Here is a 17,666-nt window from a genome sequence, read left to right as displayed (position 1 = left end):
TACTTTTTTAAAAATCATTTTAAACACTCACCATCTCTCAATCTCTTTCCATGCCACAGCCACCCAGGGAACATCTTGGATGTGTGGTGGGTGTGATCATGTCTTGGTCAGGCCTGGGATGAGGGAAACTCCTCTGGTTGTGAGAGCCCAGGAATGTCTTCTGTCTTCCTATAGCAGGCAAGACCAGAGCTGCATCGATCACGATGCTTTGGGTAGATATGGTGAGGAGCTCCCTTCAGGCAGATGTAAACCAGGTTAGCAAGACATTGCTATTGGAAAATGCTGCTGGGCTCTGTATAGCCTGCTTATGGGAGAGTAGTGAGGAGCTCACATGGGGAGGCTCTTGAGAGCTGTGAAGACCATCCTAAGGACTTTGAATGTCATCCTGCAAACATAGAAGCTGTATCCATGGAAAGATGTTTGTTGTTCTCAGAAGAGGCATGTCCAGGGCTGGGCTTTCCAGTGTCATCAATTTGGCAGCTATGCTTAGGCTGGAGGGCTGGGTAGAGGAGAGACCCAAAGTGGAAGGCCAACGTCATAGTCAAAGCGAGGGGTTGAATGTCTAAGCTGTGGTTCTGCTTAGGAGAGGCAGCTGTGAGCCATGAAGATGAACACATTGCAGAGCAAGCTCACCGGGCTCAGGAGGACGCATTTGTGCAGGCTTTGGAAGTATCAGTAAAATTTTGTCCTAATGCTGATATTTTCTATCTTCTTAGCTGTTTTGTGGTGTCTCAGTTGTTTGTCCCAGAAATAATATCGAGCAGATGTTGTTTTGATTATTTTTGTATTCTAATGGGTCAAGAGATAGCCATAGGTTTTCTAAATAGATCAATTAATTTGTATTTTATCTTTTTTTAACTCCAAGTTGTTAGACAGGATAATTTTTGATGCCTAAAATCTATTATTGGCTGAGTGCACCAATTTAGAAAAACCAGTTCTTGTTTTCTTTTATTAAAACCAAAAGCATGTTCTTAAAACCATTGATGGTTCCCAACTTACCAGTAGAGAAATTAAACAATTTGGGGCGATTCCATGGTGCCATTGCCAGCAGTTTTTCTTCATCTCCATGTCTTTTGGGAGTTGGTTGGCCCCACCAGACTCTAGGCTTGAAGACGTTCTGTGACATATATCATCCTCTGCTCGGTGTGATTCTTGTTTCCCTATTTATTACATGAAAAGTCAGAGAATCACGCACAGATGGATTTAGGGGTCTTGTACTTTTTCTGAGATCCATTTATTTATTTAAATGTGTGTGTATGTGTGTGTGCCCAGGTGAGTTTATGTGCACCACATGCATGCAGGTACCCATAGAGACCAGAAGAGAATGGTGGCTGCCCTGGAGCTGGAGGTACAGGCGATCTGCGAGCTACCTGATGTGGGTGCTGGACATTAAACCTGGGTCCTCTGGAAGAGCAACAAGTACTCTTAATTGCTGACCCATATCTACAGCCCTGGATTTGGGGTTTTATGTAAATGTATGTGCCTGCATAAGAAAGCAAAGTGAGCGAACATTGTCTGTACTTCCTTCCTCAAACATTTTGTGAACTGAGGGCTGCTAGGGGTGAGTCACTTATTTCACCCACAACTCTGTCTCTACTCTTCTTTGCTTCTGTGGCAACGCATTGTGAATCTTCACAACGCATTGTGAATTCACAATCACAATGATTGTGAATCATTGTGAATATGCTTTGTTTGTTAGCAGATTTGGTTTCTTTAGAGGACACCATGATCACACACACACACACACACACACACACTCACACACACACACTCACACACACACTCACACACACACATATCTTCCCCTGCTTCAGAAATAGGGGCTTCATAATTTTGTGGTAGAAATAAAGAAGAGTCCATGTCAGACAGTTCCCACACAGGTAGCATTGCTTGGGGTGGAGTTGGAAGAAAACTGTATTAATCAGACTCCTTGTAACTGTGACAGTTACCTGACACAAGCAACGTCAGGGGAGGGGAGGTTTATTTTGCCTATGGTTTCTGAGGTGTTAGTCCATAGACTGCCTCTGTTAATCCTACGCTCATGATGAGTAAGATCGTGGCAGCAGGAGCAAGTGGCTATTCCCTTGATGGCAGAGAGGAAATAGAGAGAAATTGACAGAAAGGAGCCAGGGACAGGATATCCCAGTGACCTGATTCCTAGTCCTAGTCCTGTTTACAAAACCTGGCAAGATATCATCAGGTGGGGAAGAAACCCTAAACACGTGAACCTTCTTGGGACACACCATATCAAAGCCATACTAGAAGCCATGCAACCTGGCATGGCCACTCACGGGCTGGTGTTTATTGGTCTAGTTATTTGGGGCCATCACTCCTCTGTGTTGTAACAGGATTGGTTCTGTGGCTCCTGTTAGACTTTGTAACTTGTGGTGGTTTGAAAGAAAATGGCCAGCAAAGGGAGTGGCCCTGTTAGATGTGGCTTTGTTGGAGGAAGTATGTCTATGTGGGGGTAGGCTTTGAGGTCTCCTATGTTCAAGCTATCCCAAGTGTCACAGACCATCTCCTGTTGCCTTCTGATCAAGATGTAGCCAGCACCATGTCCTCCTGCACGCTGCCATGCTCCCCGCCATGATGATAATGAACTGAACCTGCAAAACTGTAAGTAAGCCACCCCAATTAAATGTTGTCCTTATAAGAGTTGCTGTGGTTCTGGTGTCTCTTCACAGCGATAGAAATCCTGACTAATCTATAACTCCCCTGCTCCATCTGAGTGACATGGATGTCTGGCTGCTGGCTGCAAAGTAGAAAACCACTGGCCATGTCTTGCTTGCCTGGCTTCTGGAGGTTTCCTCATTTGAGACTCCCATAAAGGGAGGCCATGCCTGAGAAAGAACTTCAAGGAGGGCCTCCGTTCCTATCTCATTTCTTCAGAACAGCTGTGATGAGCATGCAGCCCGACTTCCCCTTAGCAGTTCACCCAAAAGCCCACCAATCCCACCATGTCCCTGGTGGAGAAAACCAGAAGATATGAATACAGGGTTGTCTCCTTCTGGAGTCTGTTCCCTCTGGTAGAGCTGGCCAGCCCGTAGCTTTCAGCAGCTGTTGAACATGACCTTTAATGCACTGTGGGGCTCTGAGAAGTGTGCTTCTGCATGGAGCCAGGAGCGTCAATACTGAAAGATCTGTTTGGTTTTCTTTGGCCTCCGCCTGGTGGGAAAAACAACTGTAGCCACTTGTGATAAGGGGAAGAGACCTCGAGGAGTTTCTGTTCTGGGACAGCCGGTTTTGCTGCTCTTCCCTTGAGAGGACCAAGAAATAGGAACTGAGTGAGAAAAATACAAGCCAGAGTGTCAGAAAGAATGCTGCTACAAAGCCAAAAGAAGACTCCTTTGCCTTTCAAGTCCACATACACCATCAACAACTCTCCCCCATTGGATATCCCCATTATGGTTTGGACACAGTTGGAGTGTGTTTCTGAAGGCCCATGCACTAGAAGGTTGGTCCTATGTGGTGATATTGTAAGGCAGTGAAACCGTTAGGAGCTAGCCCAATGAAAGGTTGCTAGGTCATCCATTGGGAGGGCATCTGTTGGAGAAATGAGAAACTGTTCTTACACCAGACCATAGTTTGAGTCCTAGACATATAGTTGTTTAAAAGAGAATATGCCTGGCCTCTTAATTTCTCCCCACATGCGTGCTTTGACCATCAAGCCATCCACCATATTGTTTTGTATCTGGGAGTCCCTTATAGAACTAAACAAAGCAGACTCTTGAAACTCTAACACTGTGAACCAATTAGCCTCTTTCCTGGACAATGTCCCCAGCCTTAGGTATTTTGTTACAGCAGCAGCAGCAGCAGCAACAACAAATGGCAAAACCCAACCAGACTAAGACATACCTTCCCGAACTCCAGAAGAGAAAACAGCTTATGCTATAAGTGCCTAAATGTCACTTATTCTGATAATCCGAGTAGAACCCCTTCTATTCCCTAGTTCCCTGTGTCCCAGAGAAGGCAGGAACCACTATAAAGGACTTCCACCTATCCACTTCCACCACCTGGTTTTCTATGCTCGCCCATCATTATTTTCTGCCCACTTTCTGAGACTCTAGGGCTCCCCCACCTCACCTGTGCTCTCGAGTCCTTCTTGACTCTTCTTGAACTTGGCTCACTGGCTTTTGTTCCTTCTCCATCCCTTCTTGCTGCACCAGATTCCTAGTCTCAGCCTGGGAACATCTGAGAGCCTCTCCATGATTCTCATCATCCAGCACCTCCCTAAAGCAAAGTGAAGACAAACTACAAACAAAGCCTCTATTCTTGGCTGACCTTCAGACTCCCAGGACTTGCACTATGCATCTACCAGTTCTGCACTCACTTCACTGATGACTCAAATGCCTGCTAGGTGTCATGCATGTAGGTCAGCAGGATGCAAAGCCATCCGCCAAACACCCGCATGTCCTTTGCATGAATAGCCCACTGATTTTGCCTGTCACTTGCTTTTCAGCATGGATGACTTTCTCTGTCCTTTCCCTGAAAGTTGGCTGGGTCTGGCCAGGCAGAGACAGCAAAAGGCCAACAGGAATTTGAATGAGCAAGGAAGTCAGGGTAAGAGACACATGGAAAGAGTAGGGTATCAAGAGTACACACTTTCTGGGTATTCCTATTATTGTCAAGACAAGCAGTGGGCTGCAAGGCTGTTGGGGTTATAGCTGCTGTTTAGGGCTACAGTTTCCCCCTGTACCAGACGACCAAGGCTGTTCTTCTAAAATAGAGAGAGTACACGTGGCTGGCTAGCAGCTGGGGAGGTTATAGAGCTGGAAAGCATTGCCTGGGTAAGTCTTCCATAGCCAGGTCCCTCTCTTAACTCCACACTCCCTGCCCTCCCATGATCTCTGCCATACTGCACTGCACTGATCAGCCCAGTGGTGGCAGACTTCTTGTAATGCCAAATGGTCCTAAGGAGAAGGCCACACTCAGAACCAGCTCCAGTGTGCATGCTCCAGTGTGGAATAAGAATCAGCGCCCATTGTTCAAAAACAATTAAGATCATCCAAGAAAGTGAAAGCAGAAAATTAAATCAAGCATCAAGTCCTCCTAATTACAGACCCTATAAACGAGTGCATAGGTCACACTGCAATAAAGCTGCCCTTGCTTGGGCCTTATTTGACTAGGAGATGCCAAGTAAAGAATAAAAAACATTAAAGTTGGTCAACCTTGGATCATGAAGGCCATACCATCATGGAGAATGAGGAATCAGGGATCCTGATCTTTCTTGCATTCAAGCCTGGATACACAGTCTAGGGCCAGCCTTGCTCTGTCTCAGTTTCCTGTCTATACACAGATGAGCCATCTTCCCTCCATCTCTTCTCAGCTGTGGAAGAGTAAGGGTGTCCAGTGCACAAGCTGCCCTTCAGCTCACCCTCAGGCTGGTTCTGGGCAGTTCTAGAAAGGAATCGTGTCTGCAAATTGTAGATATCACCACAAAGGCACAGTTGATGTTTCGTCCTGAAGTGTCCATGAGATGGAATGGACCAACATCCCCAAATGACAACCATGTTTCTGTCATTAGACAGACTAAGTGCTATTAGACACAGCACTATGGGGACAGGAAGCAGAATGATGCCAGAGACAGGAGCACATGGGATTGGGTGAGCAAAACCAGTCCCCATGAGCACAGTTCCCTATTGTACGTAAAGAATACAATGGGACAAGTCAGGGACCTGGTTAGGAGACCACCGCTAGGAAGGTGGGTTGACATTAAGATAATATATATTTCCGTCCCAGAATTCCTATCCCTCAGTGTAGCCCCTACCAGCTAAGCCAACTCGATGTTCATTTGACTGGGTCTGCCTGCCTATTAAGGGGTAATTATTTCTTTTTCTTCTCTTCTGTGTTCTTCATTCAGATGCTGACAGAACCCAAGGATGCTTTTAGCTCCCCAAATAATGCTTTGGGCCTCCTTGCTCTTTTTCTAAAGCTGTCCCTCTTCCTGCCATGGGCTGCCTGCTGCCATGTAGCTGACCACTATGGCAGCTTACCTTCTCCATTTTCTTCTTCCGGGCAGCCGCAACATTTGCAGCTTGCCTGCCCTGGAGTTTTTCTATTGCACTGTAATAAACTGTCCTCACGTTTCTGTTTATGTCACTTTTAAATTCTCTTAGAGAGGAGATGAAGAACCCCAGGAAGGGACTCCAGTTTCCCCAGTGTTACATGGTGGCTCTGCTGGGACTCCCCAAGAGTCCTTTTTGCCTGTTAATTTTTTAATTGGTAGAGAAAACTGAACATGTTCCTGTAGCCCTAGATGGAATCAACTAGTCACAGCCAGTCTAAGCCTGTTATTCCACCTGGGACGTGATGACTGACCATGACAAAAGTCACCAGTAAGAAAGGAGAACTTGGCATTTTCTTATACACCAGCTACCATTTTAAACCCTCTTAAAAGACATTTGGATTCCAAAAAAAAAAAAACCCTTTAACATTTATTTTATTTTTATTTTTAGGATTTTATACATGAGGACTATATTTAATCATTTCCACCCCACTCTCCTCCTCCTCCAGCTCTTCCCATGTCCCCAAAAGTCCCTCTCAACTTTATGACCGGCTCTTCTTTGATTATTATTGTATAGTGCACTTACCCACACACACACACATGTACATACGAATACAACCTGCTGAGTTCATTCAGTGTTGATTACATGTTCATATGTTTAGAGCTGACCACTTGGGGTTAAATAGATAACATATCAGGGAACTTGTCCTTGAAGAAGACTGATTTTCCCAATTAATTGCCTGTAGCTCTTTATCTAGGGGTATAGGGCCTTGTGAGACTTCCTACAGCCATGTCGGGATGTCAGCTGAAGTCATTGTGCAGTCTTGTTTGGGTGACCATGCTGTTAAGATTGCATGGGTGCAGATCCTTGTCATAGATAGAAGACACTGTTTTGCAGCAGACATCCTGGTCCTCTGGCCCTTCCAATCCCCTCTTCCTTTCTGTGATGTTCCCTGAGCTTGAGGCATTGGGTTAGAGAGAGTCCATGATGCAGAAACTACTGCCCTGTTAGCCATGCGCTGACAAGAGGCTCAATAACTTGCCACGGCTGTAGCTGCCAAGATGGAGCTCACAGCCGTGGGCTTCAGTCTGTGCTCTTGACTGCTAGAGTATTAACCAATTGATCAATTAGTATCTCGTGAACCTATGAGGAGCAAATGACTGCCATCCTGTGGGACGGCTGTAGACATGGAAGGCAACCTCACCCTGCAAAGTAAGGAGTGTTAATCACAAGGATAACCGTGGCCATGACCTCAGGTGCCTGTGCCTTGATATCTCTGGCCTCAGTTTTCTTCTGTATAGAATGGGAATGAGATGGCTTTGAATCCGATGAGTTTTGCAGTCGCTTCTTGTCTTGGGTTCTGGTGAAGAAGGGGCCTCTTTTTTAGCTGACAAACAAGGGTGAGCTGTCCTTTTGGCACAACCTAGAGACCCAGGTTTGCTACCTAGCTGTCCAGCCCTCAAGCTTCTATGTAATATTGCCTCTTCCCAACACTGGGGGCCAACACAAGCAGACATACTCCAGAACATGGAAGGGAAAGCCAAAGCATAGAGGAAGAGATTCCAAGGAAGGCAAAGGGAGGGGTGAGAGGGCGCTGGTCACTTCTGAAACTGCCGAGATAGCGGAACGGTGAGCTAGCCGCTGGCTGTCTGCAAGAAGAAAGGGCAGGTTGTGGTAATTTGTGCCAATTAGTGTGTGTTTTTGTCTGTTTGTGATCTGGGTTTAGAGAGTGTTTCTTTGTGTGTAGAGCAGGGGTACTAATGTATAAACTTGCCAGAGGAGAACACCCAGAAAGGACTAGGTCTTCTACTGAGGGAAGTATCTGTGGAAGGGTCCCCAAGCTGACATTTCAGGGAGCCTGGAAGAGAAGGAAGACGAGGGGCATTCTAGGCAAAAACAGCAGTCTCTACAGCCAGAAAGGGCGAGCAGTGTTTGCAACAGGTAGCATTCCTAGTGCTGAGCTGTGTGTCTGAGTGTCACCAGGGTGGAGGCTGGAAGATGAGCTTGTGGATTGGGAGAGTTCAGGGGATCATGTGGATCGAGCTGAGGGGTTATCCTTTAGCATGGAAGCCTTTGAAGTTTCAGTGAGGTCTTTGTTAAACAGCACTCGTTGCATGGGCTTTAATTATACAAGTACTCTAGTCCACTGAAGAATATATATGAAAGGCAGACAAGCATCAAGAACAAAATCCCTTTCGGTTTCTATGTGCAGAGAGAGCAGCTGGAGCTGGTTTTTCAGCGGTGAATGTGCTCTGTTCCGAGGGTTGGCAAAGCCCAGACTAAAACCTGACTTTTTGTGCTATGGGGGGCTCTGGAGACAGTACAGCCTGGCTCCTTGAGCACGGGCCCTCGAACGACCAGAAGAGGGAGGGCACAGGAAGCCCAGGGCTCCACACTGTCAGCAGTGGCCCCGCCTTCGCCACCTAGGCTGCAGGCAGTGGCAGTCACACATTGCTTTTCTGGACTGGGATCCCACCATGGTGTAGATCCTGGAGCCTGTGAAGCCGGGCGCTGCTGGGACTGGACCAGACTCGAAGCAGGATGGTGGGACAGGTCCAACTGGCGGTGAATTCCTGACAGCTGTGAGCCGAGAAGGCAGGGGACAGTTCGGACACCTGCACTAGACATCCAGCCAGGTAAAGGGAGGGAGGTCTTGGAAGGCCTGGCCCCAGCCCCTCTGCTGGGTCCGGGGCCAATTCGTTTCCTTCCTGCTGAGCAGCGAAGCCCATGGAGATCACGGGAGACGCTGGCCAGGGCTCATGGCCACAGGGACAAGCACCTCAGCCTTGACTTCCTCAGGACTGGTCAGACTCATTTCACCCAGTTAAAGAGGGACTATAGGAGCCCAGGAGCACCAGGGTTTAGAAAGAGCCTCCAGAGACCCTCCACCTATTCCCAGACTCCGTTTTACAGAGGAGCCAGAGGCTAGAAACCCACACTGCTGCCTGACAGGGGGAGGTGCTGGGAGCCCACGTGGGCCGGCACAGGGTTGAGCCGGCTACCACGTGGAAAAAAACTCAGAGACAGTTAAAAAAAGAAAGAGGGGGAGGAGAAAAGGAAAGAAAAAAAGAGGAGAGGAGAGAAGAGAAGAGAAAAGCAAAGGAAAGAAAAGAAAAGGGAAGGGAAGGGAAGGAACAAAAGAAGAGAAAAGAAAAAGAAAACTTTCCAGAGTAGAGGGAGAGGTCAGAGACTGGGTGGCTCCTGGGTCTTAGTCCTGGTTCCAGATCCTGCTGTGGTCTGGCTGTGTGACTCAGTGGGCCTGTGCTGCCTCTGGCCCAGGTGTGTGTGTGTGTGTGTGTGTGTGTGTGTGTGTGTGTGTATAAGCACACACAGGTGTACCACACCCTGGTGTACCAGAATATAGTGACTTCTACCCTTGATTGTGGCAAAGTCTCAGCATCCATATGTCTAGCCTCAAACCACAGAGTCCCGGGGGATGGGGCGGGATTTGCCATTTGCCTCTATGGAGGAAATCAGAAATCCCTACAGCTTTAGCCTTTGGCTTCAGCAGGCTGGAAGGAAGTGTCAATGGTGGATGACCACAGAGGTGACAGGTCAGGAGGGAGAACCTGATTGGCACATAAGGTGGTGAGTCCCTTGTCTCTGGAAGAAGCCAATGGGGTGTGCAGCCAGCACAGTTGTCCCATACGAAGTCAAGAGTTCCGTTTGAGGGCCCAGGTTCATGACCTTCTTCCAGTGGAATGAACATGCCTGTCTTCCTGGGTAACAGTCACAAATTTTATTTGAGGATGCTGAAACAGAGATGTGACTTCTGAGGTCCCTTGGCCCCCAGGTAATATTATACTGTGAATGCTCCACAAGGCTGAAACTACACCAAATGCCAGCATGCCTGTCTTTTGTCACATGCGTCCCGAGGCTAGAACTCAGGTCCTCATGCTTGGACAGCAAGCACTTTAGCAACAGAACAATTTCCCCATCCCGTGTGTGTGTGTGGGGGCAGGTTAGAGGAGGGAGGGCTGCTCCTTCTGGAAGGTGTGGGACTGACATGACAAGCTGGATGTGGTCCTTAGTCCAGATCTTGAGGAGGAGGCTGAGTCGGGATGCTTCAGGGGGAGGGGCACCTGAGCTAAGTCTTGGAGGTTGTGCTGGGGAACCAGGGAAGTAATGGCAAGTGCCGTGCATTAAGGAACATTGGCTGGGGCAGAGGCCAGAGGGAAGGGGGCAGAGGGCAGAGGGCAAGGGGTAGGAGGTAGGGGTGAGGGGGCCTTGAGTGTTCAGGGAATCTGAGTTCTGTGATCATGGGCTCAGAAACACATGGCATCTGTGATGGATGGTTCTAGATGGAAGCCACCGCTGCTTGAGGTGACAAGAGACCCGGGAAGGTGACTGTGTGGACTGAGCAGGGCTGGAGGGAATGCAGAGTAAGGCATGCCAACAGAGATGGTGTACAAAGTGGGGAAAGTTGTAGTTGGGCTTCAATAGCCCTGTTTAATCACCCCAACAACAACCCCCTGACGTCATTATTGCCCCCATACTGTAGGAGAAGAATCTAGAGTCAAAAAAGGTTAAGCAGTTTGTCCGAGGTCACATGGCAAATACGTGGAGACAGGGATCTGAGACCCACTCCAGTAAGCAAGTACGTCCGTGACCGCGTGTCAGGACCCAGACACTTAAGACTAGGAGTGGGGAACTTGTGAGATATCGCCAAAGGTGGAAGCACTCGCTGCTGAGCCTGGTGCCCCGAATTCCATCCCTGGAACCTGTCTAGCAGAAGGAGAGAACTTACTCCTGAAATTTATTCTCTGTCCACACACATGCTTAAAAGGAAAGGAAAGGGAAGGGAAGGGAAGGGAAGGGAAGGGAAGGGAAAGGAAGGGAAGGGAAGGGAAGGGAAGGGAAGGAAAGGAAAGGAAAGGAAAGGAAAGGAAAGGAAAGGAAAGGAAAGGAAAGGAAAGGAAAGGAAAGGAAAGGAAAGGAAAGGAAAGGAAAACCAAGGAAGTAGGAAGGAGGCCTGTGAAGATGAAGAATCGATTCCGGTGCTTGGGTGAGGAGAGAGCCGGGTCCAGGATAAGGTGTGTCGGTGTTGGACACTTGTCATTTGTTGTCAGCTCAGCCTATAGGCAAGCCCAGCCTTGGGACAAGAACTTGGGGGAGGGAGCACTTGTGACAGTTGCATGGCTTGCTGTTGGCAGCTGCAGGCTGCTGGGGCACTGGCATGGTGGCCGGGAGAAGCTTGGCAGGAGGTGAGAGTGCCAGGTAGAGTGTCTGAAGACTCGGCATTAGTCATCTAGTTCCCAGCACCTTTTGCTTTTCTCCACACAGAAAGATTACAGTGCACAGCAGATTCCTTAGGGAGAATGACTTCTGTTTTTCATAGTTTTCCAGAACCTGGTTCCCTCCAGTGTCGCCCAATAAAAGGGCTAAATATACAGTTGCAGAATATTATGAGTTGCTGTGTGAGGAGCAGAGCAGCCACAAGGCCTCTAAGAGAGTCACAGCATTGACTGGAAGGACAGATGGGGAAACTGAAAGTTTAGAACGTCAGTCTTTGGTCAGTTGTCAATGACTGACAGAAATGGGTCTAGACCCTGTGGCTTCCAGCTCTCAGGTTTTGCTTTTTCCTCCTCCACAGACAGATGACTGTGCTAGACAGCAGCCTGCAGGCATGCCAACACACAGCCCTAGGGCAGCATGTAAACAGCTTCTAGCACCAGGGGGACCGCTTGCAGCTGGTGTTCTCGGTTCTTCAGCTCATTAACACCACACACACACACACACACACACACACACACACACACACACACTCCACACATAAACACATATCACATCCACATTCATACATCACGCAAACTTATATCACACACATACACATTGCACACATCCATACACCACACAAACACATAACATACATACACACACACACACACACACACACCATATATCCATACACCACACAAACACATATCACACACACACATCACACATCCTTATAATACACAAACACATATCACATAAACACACACACACACACACACACACACACCCCACATACATACACCACAAAAACACATATCACACACAAACACCACACATACATATACCACACACATTTAATACACATGCACATACCACATACATACACTACACAAATACGTATCACACATATAACATACGAGCACCACACATATACATACACCACACAAACACATGTGACAGACACATACACACTCCCCACATACATATACCATACAAACACATCAGACACACAACACAAACATATATACATCACACAAATACACACACACACACACACACACACACACACACACACACACCATACCACAATACATGGTCTTTCTAGTGTTTGTATTACTTCTTTGACCTCTCACAGTCTTGTTTCTTCTAAGGGTAATTTGACGAGCTAGTTTACTGAGAGAGCTTGAACCTGGCCTGTCCCAGTGTATGGGATCAGGAAGCCTCCCCCGCCCCACCCAGTAAGGACAAAATATGCGTGTGGACTTGCAGAGCCCCACAGCACAGACAGAGGGGAAGCCTGAAATGAGTGACTGTGGGAGCAGAAGGAAAGACCAAGTGGGGAGAAAAAAAAAGCAAGAGTTAGCAGAGTTCATGATGTGGATAGCTGCAGAGCTGTCTTTGGGGACATACATATTAGAAACCTGGGGTCCCTGTCACTCAGGAAGCAGATAGATAGCCAGGTTTACATAATGAGTACAAGGGCAAGGCAACTTTATGGAGTGTTGTCCAAACTATGACACTTTGTGAGTGACAGGGAGAACACTGAGGAGAATGTAAATCCTGCCACTCTGATGGTCCTCGTGACAACCAAGCCCAGGATGTCCCAGGTAAGTCCCAGGGACTTTCTGGCTATTTTCTTGGCCGAAGCTCCAACACACTCCATGGAGTAAAACCTCTTTTCCAATATGCAGGGAACTTAGGTGGGGGAGAGGGAGGGCCCACTCCATCCACTTGGCCCTTCCTCCTCTGCTCTCTTCGTTCAGCATGGTGGAGGCAGGGTTCAGAGCCAGGCAAACTGGCTGTTTTAGAGCCCTTGTCATGAACAGCTTCTGTCCCCGCTGGGACGCCAGAGTCACCCCACCCCCACCCCCAGCTGCTCTGAATGGCTCCTTTCAGGTGACTTCACCTGTGGCCACAGGAGGAAGTACACGGCAGGCCTCATGCCCTGCCAGCTCCACACTTGTGCAGAACAGTTGACCTTGGCTATCAGCCTGCTCCGTTCTGGCCTTGTTATTGAGGTGTTCTGTCAGACTCAGGTACTGAGGGCTGAGGCAGGTATGCTGGACCTCTTGAAGAGAGGGTCCTGGAGGTCCTTTCCTGCCTGGGCAAAGTCCCATGTGGGTGCCTCTTGCTGCATGGAGAGCATAAGATTTTTCTCTCATGGGAGGTCCTTCTGCAGAAAGTCTGTTCCTTAAGTCAGTTTATTTTGGCACCCTGCCCTGGCTTCCTCAGAAGACTGGTGGGACACTTGCTTCTCTTGCTGCTTGTTGACACATCCTGGACAGGTGACTGAGGGAGGGATCTACAGTGGAAGGGAGTTCAGGGCTGTGGAGCCAGACTCTAGGCTACTCTACCACGCACACACACTTCTAGCAGATTCTGAGAAGTAGTAGCAAGCTCCAATATCCAAGGTTGCTATTGGCCCATATCTGGGCCAAGGATCACTCCAAAATGAGGCTTACCTGGGAGAGATAAAGAAGGAGGCCAGGCCTGAGAGTTGTGGGAGGGAAGGTGTATCAGTTGGTTTTTTTTGTTGGGAGTAATATAACACCAGACTGTGTAACTCTGAAAAAACAAAGGTTTATTCTGGCTTATCATTCTGGAGGTCTCAAGTCCCGGGTTCATAAGCCTCACTGGTTCTGTGTCAGTGTTACTTGAGACTTCTCACTGCTGAGGCAAAACACCCGACAAAGGCAATTTGAGGAAGGTGGGGTTTGTTTTTTTTTCTCCCACTTTGGGGGTACAGCCCATCTCGGCAAGCATTGTAGCAAGAATGGATCTAGCTATGGCAGCTGGAGAGGAGGCAGCTGGTCCTGTTTCTACCACTAGACTTGACTCAATATCCCACCTTCTTGCTAGCTATGGTGGTACACGCCTGTCATCGCAAGTACTCAGGAGACTGAGGCAGGGGGATCTCCAATTTGAAGTCAGCCTGGGCCACATAAAAAGTTCAAGACAAACCTAAACTACACAGTGTGATCTTGTCTCAAAATGGACAGAGCAAAACAATTACACATACACACACACACACACACTTGGGACTATAGTCTAGTATGGAGCCTTTACCCAGCGTACACAAAGCAGGCCCTGGCTTCATCTCCAGCAGCATCCCAGTGTGTGTGTGTAGATTCCGTCTTCTTTTCATCTCTAGGTGGCGATTATATTTCAACACTTGAAATGTTGGAAGGCAACAGGTCACTGTATATCTAAACCACAGCCATGGAGATGATATTTATCCAGCAGTGAGACTGGTGGGCTCAGCATCCTGATTCACACTCCTGGTGCCCTTCTGGATCTGTGGTTTTTGTGCCCTGCTAGAGTTAGCCAGAGAAGGGGCATGGGTACGGCTTGGCACAGGAGCTGCAGGTGCACCAGGACCCACTTGGCATCCAGTGGGAAGCCCTTCCTCCAAGAAGCTGCATTTGTGGTTCTGACCAGGCTGCTGCCTTTGCTCCCTTTTAACTAACTCTCAGGAGCACCTAGGAAAACAGAAGCCAGCTACAATGACTCAATTACCAGTGCAGGCAAGAGGAAAATCTCCTATTACCTGCAAGATTGGTTTATTTTCAGTTTATTTACTTTAGAGATTGCTTGGTGTGGAGCCCTAGGTCAGTCTGGATCCAGCCCGTGTTCCAGTCTACAGATGGAGCTGTGCCCCACTGTCTTTCTCAAGGAGCCTGCCGTAGGGAAGCTCTGTAGGTGCGGGTGGGGGAGGGAACTGTTTTGCCCCACAGCTGGAGGTTGGATGCAGAGAAATACCCCACTCTTGGCTCAGAGTTTGATGGAAATACACTCATCCTGTCCTTAGGAAGCCCTGTGAGTTAGGCACTATGGTTATTACCTCCCCACCTTACACAAGTAGGGCCTGGGACACAGACAGGGGGAATAAGTTTCCCAAGGTCACACAGCTAATAAGGGACTGAGCTGGGCTTTGAAATCAGGTAGCTCAGCTCCAAGGCCATTTCCCCAATCATTCCTTTGTCTACCTCTTCTGAATGTTTAACTTAGTACCAGTTCTGATTCTAACCAGCCACGTGTCCTCAGAACTGGCCCACTAGAACCAAGTTCCTTCCTCCTCAGTGAAATGAGGAAGGTCTCCTGCCTGTCTGTCTCAAATGCTCAGGGATTGGAGCAGCATGGTGACTAAGGCTCCCTGTGATGGCTTTACCTGTCTCAAGGTTTTCTCTTGAGCTCCATTGCCTGGGTGCACTCTGTCCCTTGCTGGGTCTTGGTGTCAACATTGGTCTCATGTTCTCCAGAAGGCAGGGACAACGGTGGCTTCCTTGTAATGATAAGTCTTTCTGCCAAGCTGCCTGAGAGCTGCTTGAGCGCCATGGAAGGACCCCAAGTAATACAGAGAGACTTATATTAGGTACAAATGCTGCTTGGCCAAAGACTAGGATTTCTCATTTGCTAGCTCAATCTTAATGATCAACCATAATCATAAGACTTATCTTCTGGAGGATGCCGGCAGAATTCATACTGTCTTGTCAGGCTCACATGGCAGCTCCAGAGCAGAGAGCAGGAGAAAGAGGAAGAGGAAGAGGATGGTTTCCTGTCTGTCTCTGCTTATATTCTGAGTCTGCCTGCTATGTCACTTCCTGCCTGGATCACAAGACTTTACTACATTTCCCAGAATCCTCCTCGACTCCTAGACCCACCTATCTTGCTTTCCTATTGGCCAACAGTACTTTATTTATCAACTAATAAGACAAGCATATACACAGAAGGACGTCCCCCAACACTACCTCTCTAGCATATGTGCTTACTGACTCCGTTCTTGCATTCCACAGATGAATCCAAGGGAGACACAACTCAGACTGCAACCTCAGAGACTATTGTTTGTCATAGGCAAGTGAATGGAGCTTGTCCCCGAAGCTTTCAGAGGTGTGCTCGATGTACCTAGAAGGACAGGCAGCCTCAGCCTCTGGAAGAGGAGAAGTGGAGGGTGATCAAGGCATAGTGCGCAAGGCAGAACTTCATGAGAAATGCCAGGTCAGCAGGCAGGGGGCTTCGGCAGCTACTGAGAGTGTTTTCTCTTGTAGCGCCCCTGGAGGGGACCATCCCCCACTCACTTGCTCTGGCTGGTTTCCAGCAGAGCTCCCCATTGAGCCGGGGGACTTTAATTTCATGCTCTAACATTAGTGTAGGTGCAATGGGAGATGCTCTGGAGCCCTGGGAAGTCAGGGTGGCTTCTAGCGCACCAAAGGCCATGGCCGCCAACCTTCCCACCAGGGACAGCTCTGGCTTTCTCCATGGGCACAGCAGGTTTTACCCTTCTGGGGACACAAAAGCATCAGTGAGGTTGGCAGGAATGGTTGAACCTGCAGGGCTTGCTTCCTGTGGTGTTTTACAATTGGCCTTGGTCTGAGCAGGACCGACCAACCCATCAGAGGCTTTCTTCCCAAGGTGAGGGAAGCACCACAACCAAACCATCTTGCTGAGACACCATGTCAGACAGAGACAGCAGCCAAGGTTCCCATGGTTCCTTAATGGAACCATATTCCATTAAGATTCATAAATGGAGCCTTGAGCCAAAAGGATTTGCTTAAAAATAGCTTAATTATATGCCATAGATAAGCTCCTAATGGAATTTACCAAACTACTAAATTAAGCTTTTCCACTAATCACAAGCATATTATACAAGCGTGAGCTTAGCTTTGACTATAGTACCCCTCCAGGCCTCTGGAGAATTGCTGGATCTTTCCTGGTATGCAGAGGCTGGGTCACTGTCCCTCTTCCTGTTCTCAAATGTGGCCGGTTGGCTTTTCTGTCATCTCTTTCTATCTTGCTGTAGTTGGAATTGGAATTTGCTCAGGTAAAAGCTGTTTATTCCTGACCACCGATGCTACCAGCTCTATCTACTTCCTGTGTCTCCAGCAGGTTCTCTCTTTAGCCTCTCCATCTTCTGAGATGTGTCCTTCAGCCCACTTCCTGCTGCTTGTCATGACCTCTCCATTGACCACACCACCTCTGCTGTGTTGCCCAGAGCTCAGATTCTAGGGGTTTAACTTGGCTTGGACTGAGTCCTAGGGTTCTGACTTTGCTGAAGTCTCTGGTGGTCAGCAGGGGAAGTCACCAGATACCCAGTAGACAGTCACAGTTCTACACCCAGGACAAAGCCGTGTGTCATGGCAGTGTGTCTTAGCATCCTCACTTCACCAATGAGCACAGCAAGCCTCAGAGAACTTAAACAGTATCTGGATTCCTGCATTTAGACTGGTGAGACTATCTACACCTCGGGCACCTCGCCTATGCTGCTGATGCCCCTGCTCCAGCCTGGCTCCATACAGAGGAAAGGGAGCCCGCAAGGTCATCTTTGGACAGCAGGCTCTCCGCCGACTTCCTTCCCATCTTCTCTGGTGACAGAGTCATGTTACAGCGCCAAAGCCAGCTGTTTATACTTTAGCCCTGGCTTAGGTCTATAAATGCGGCCAATTAACT

General features: G+C 48.3%; 1 protein-coding gene across 1 annotated transcript in view; it reads left to right on the top strand.

Moving 5' to 3' along the window:
- The first annotated feature begins 8,422 nt into the window (after positions 1–8,422).
- Positions 8,423–17,666, top strand: part of Cracr2a (calcium release activated channel regulator 2A) — a 115,660-nt gene continuing 106,416 nt past the window's right edge. The window contains exon 1 of the mRNA XM_027428357.2: positions 8,423–8,641. The gene's annotated coding sequence lies outside the window, so the exon portion shown is untranslated. The remainder of the gene's footprint in view (positions 8,642–17,666) is intronic.

This window comes from Cricetulus griseus, chromosome 8 (assembly GCF_003668045.3).
Source record: "Cricetulus griseus strain 17A/GY chromosome 8, alternate assembly CriGri-PICRH-1.0, whole genome shotgun sequence".
Taxonomy (NCBI): domain Eukaryota; kingdom Metazoa; phylum Chordata; class Mammalia; order Rodentia; family Cricetidae; genus Cricetulus; species Cricetulus griseus.
Note: the sequence above shows the minus strand (reverse complement) of the source record. Positions and strands in the feature narration are given on the sequence as shown.